This window comes from Equus caballus, chromosome 21 (genome assembly GCF_041296265.1).
Source record: "Equus caballus isolate H_3958 breed thoroughbred chromosome 21, TB-T2T, whole genome shotgun sequence".
Taxonomy (NCBI): domain Eukaryota; kingdom Metazoa; phylum Chordata; class Mammalia; order Perissodactyla; family Equidae; genus Equus; species Equus caballus.
Window position 1 is genome coordinate 29943535 of NC_091704.1, and position 4933 is coordinate 29948467.

The window sequence follows — 4933 nt, forward strand, 5'->3', positions numbered from 1 at the left end:
CTACTTTCATTAAATCCCCTGTCTGTGTTAACCCTACTTAGCACTGAAGTCCCACCGCCCAACAATTTCATCTCACACTGAAGACTCCTTCCTCTGAACTCCTACAGAATTTATGGTCTGTCCCAAGTAGGTTACCATTTAATTATTGTGGCAGAGATGGTAAATTTTCCTCCAGTTTCTATTATTCTCTTCTTCCTTTTAAGTAATGGAATCCTCTTTTTTATCTGAGCACATGACTCCCACCTAGGGACTAAATTTCCCAACTTCTGCATGAGCATGTAACTTAAATTCTGCCAAGAGAATATGAGCTGAAATCAATTATACAATTTTTTCGCATCCTGTAAAAAAAATTATCTAAAATCTTTTAAAGGTTTCAATCCTTTCTAGGTAATTGACAGAACTAATAGAAAAAATCAATAAGGATATAGAACATTTAAAAAGTACAGTAAACCAATTTGACCTAATCAATATTTATAAAACACTAGACCCAATAACAGCCAAATATACATTCAATTCAAGTGCCCATGAAACATTCACCAAGATAGCATGGCTATAAAACAAATTTCAATAAATTTATATGATTGATATCATATAAAGAATGTTCTCAGACCACAAAAGAATTAAACAATAAACCAATAAAATATCTGGAAAATCACCAAATATTTGGAAATTAAGTGACACATTTCTAAATAACCCATAGGTCAAAGAATAAGTCAAAAAGGAGATTACAAAGTATGCTAAACTGAATAAAAACAAAATGCAACATATTGTTTGTGAGGTGCAGCAAAAGTGGTGCTTAGAGGAAAATTCACAGCTTTAAATGAATATGGTGAAGAAGAATAAAAGGCTAAAGTCTATGACCTAAGATACTACCCTAAGAAGCTAGAAAAGGAAGAGAAGATTAAGCCAAATTAAATAAAAAGAAGGAAGTAATACAGAATAGAAATAAATGTATCATCCAACAAGCAAACAACAGAGAAAATCAATAAAACGAAAATCTGGCTCTTTTTGAAAATGTCGGTAAATTTTCTAAACTTCTATTTAGATTTATTTAAGAAAAGACAGAAAAAACACCAATTACCAATATCAAGAATGACACAGGTGACATGACTACAGATTCTACAGATACTAAAAGGGACACAGAAGAATCTTATTAGGGCCAGCACTGGTGGCCTAGCGGTTAAGTTTGGTGCGCTCCACTTTGGCAGCCCAGGTTCAGGTCCTGGGTGTGGACCTACACCGCTCTGTTGGCAGCCACGCTGTGCTGGCAGCCCACATACTAACAAACAATAGAGGGAGATTGGCATGGATGTTAGCTCAGGGTAAATCTTCTCTAGCAAAAGGAAAAAAAAGAATATTATTAACAACTTTATGACAATAAATTCAACAACTTGGATGAAATGGACAAATTCCCCAAAAGAAGTAAACTACCAAAAGAGACAAGAAGCAAAAGACCATCTGAATAACATATTCTATATTGAAAAATAAATGTGTAATTAAAATCTTTCTATAAAGAAAACTCTAGGCCTAGATGACTTCACTGGTGAATTGTATAAAATATTTAAGGAAGAAATAATACCATCTTTCAAAAATGCCTTAAGAAAATTGAGGAAGAAACATGTCACAATTCACTTTATGAGGCCAGCATTACCCTGACACCAAAAAGACATTGCAAGAAAACACAAAAAAAGACCAATATCCCTTATAATCATAATCATAGACACAAAAATTCTTTAAAAGATACCAGTAAACTGAATTCTACAATATATAAGATGGATACTATAGCATGACCAAAGGCGGGGGAATGGGGAGTAATATCCCAGGAATACAATGTGGTTTAATATTTGAATATAAATCAGTGTAATTCAACACAATAACAGAATAATGGAGAAAAACCATATGATCATCTTAATAGTTGCAGAAAAGGCATCTGAAAAATTCAACAACCGTTTGTGATAAACACTCTCAGCAAACCAGGAATTGAAGGAATTCCTCAACTCTACAAAGAAAATCTGTAAAAGACCTAGAACTAACATCAGACATAAGGGTGAAAGACTGAATGCTTTCTCCCCAAGATTGGGAATAAGCAAGGATATTGCTTTTACCACTTCTATTTAACATAAAATGGGAGGTCCTAACCAGTGTAACAAAGCAAGAAAAATAAATAGAAGCCTTATGGATTGGAAAGGAAGAAATAAACTATTTTTATTTACATAAGACACTTGAGTATATAGAAAACGCTAAAAATTTTAATAGCTATGAAAATTAATAAGTAACTTTAGCAAGTCCGCAGTATACAACGTCAATACATAGATCCTGTCTTTATATTGGAGGAGATCTGTACATGCCACTCCAAATACGCCACTTTGGCATAAGGATTATTTTGAGATGAAGACAACTGAAACAAAGCAAACACAGGAAGAGCTCTCTGCCCTCCCCATACCTTCCTAAAAGCAGGGCATAAATTTTCCTCTGTGAAGGTGTCCCCCTCCCCTCTTCTGTACCAGGAAGGGGAGAACAATCCTTATCATCCAATACAGAGAGACGGCACCAAGATGAGTCTGCACGACAAACCTTACTAACCAACTCTTACCTTCCATTAGTTTCCCCATATATTTACCTTCCCACATTCACTGCCTCTAGAAGCCCAAACCCCTTTTCCTTTGTCTAATCACCTCTCCACAATTTATCACCCTTTGTTAAAATGATATATAAGCCCCCAACTCTAACTGCTTCTTTAAGTTTCACTTCTTTTCTGTAAGCTCCCATGAACATAAAAATATTAATAAATTTATATTCCTTTTCTCCTGTTCATCTCTCTTGTCAGTTTCATTCGCAGGCCCAAGTCACAAATTTAAGAGGGCAAAGGAAAGTTTCTTCTCCTCAACACTATATATAAAAAAGAAAAATTGAGAAATATATAACAATACATTTTGAATAATTACAAAAACATTGTATACATAGAGATAAATTTACCAAAGACGTGGATACCGAAAACTATAAAACATTGCAGAGAGAAATTTAAAGAGGTCTTAAGATGTCAGTTCTCCCCCCAATTGATCTACATATTTAAAACAAGCAGAATAAAAATCCTAGCAGCATTTTTTGTGAAAATTGACAAGCCCATCCTAAAAAAATCATGTGGAAATACAGAGGATCTAGAATAGCCAAAACAATTTTGAAAAGGAAGACCAAAGTTGGGGGACAACACTATTTTTTAAGAATTACTATAGAGCTACCCTCGGGGCTGGCCCCGTGGCCGAGTGGTTAAGTTCGCGCGCTCCACTGCAGGTGGCCCAGTGTTTCGTTGGTTCGAATCCTGGGCGCGGACATGGCACTGCTCATCAAACCACGCTGAGGCAGCGTCCCACATGCCACAACTAGAAGGACCCACAACGAAGAATATACAGCTATGTACCAGGGGGCTTTGGGGAGAAAAAGGAAAAAATAAAATCTTTAAAAAAAAAAAAGTTTAATCTTTAAAAAAAAAAAAAAAGAATTACTATAGAGCTACCCTATTCAAGACACCACATAGATCATTGGAATAGATGTAGACCACACAAATATTGACAATTTATCTTTTACAAACACGCCAGGGTATTTCAACGAGGAAAGAATACTCTTTTCAACAAATGATGTTAGAACAATTGGATATCTATCTGGGGAAAAAATTACCCTTAATCCTTACCTCTCAATATACACAAAAAGCTAATTCAAAATGGATCATAGACCTAAATGCTAAAGCTAAAATTACAGCATTTTTAGAAGAAAATATAGGAAACTATCTTTTGACTCCTATATTATGCAAAGACTTCTTAGGTCATATAAATCATGCATCATAAAAACATTAATGGATTGGAATTCTTCAACATTAAAAACTTCAGTTCTTTGCAAGATCCCATTATGAAAATGAAAAGGAAAGCTACTTTGGAGAAGATACTTACAATACACATATCTGACATAGATTTTGTATTCAGAATATAAAAAGAACTCTTACTTCTCAATATTAAGAAGACAACCCAGTTTTTTTAATGGCCAAAAGATTTTAACAGATATTTCACACACACAAAAAAAACATACAAATGAACAAAAATCACATAAAATGATGCTCAATATTATTAATCATCAGGAGGATGCAAATTAAACCTGCAATGGATATCACTAAACAGCTACTAGAACAGCTAGTTAAAATAAAGGTTGATAGGGGCCATCCTGACAGTGTAGTGGTTAAGTTCGCATGCTCCACTTCAGTGGCCCAGGGTTTGCAGGTTCAGATCCTGGGCACGGACCTACAAACCACTCATCAAGGCATTCTGTGGTGGCGTCCCACATACAAAATAGAGAAAAATTGGCACAGATGTTAGCTCAGGGCCAATCTTCCTCACCAAAATAAAAAAACAAAGGTGAGGAATGAGAAGTGTTGGTGAGGCTGTGAAGCAACTAGAATTCTCATACGTTGCTGGTGAGAATACAAAGTATTACAACCACTTTTGAAAATAATTGGAAATCTTGTGAAGTTCAATACATACTTCCCACATGATCCAGCAATTCCACTCCTAACTATTTTCCCAAGAGAAATGAAAACATACGTCCACAAAAATACTTGTACACAATTGTTCATAGCAACTATATTCCTAAAAGCCTGAAAATGAAAAAAACCCATATGTCCCTCAATAGGAGAATGGATAAACAAATTATAGTATATTTATAACATAGAATACTATACTGCAATAAAAAGGAATGGACTAGTGATACAACAAAATAAAAGAATCTCAATAACACACACTGATCAAAAGAAACAGATACAGAAGAGTACGGTACAGGGTGCATTGCAGGGTCGGCACTAACAGGAAACCGAGAGTGGGTGTCTGCCTAAATGTGCATCTTAGGCCCCTCACTCGCACCACCCTAGGCCCAGCCTGAAAGTACTTAC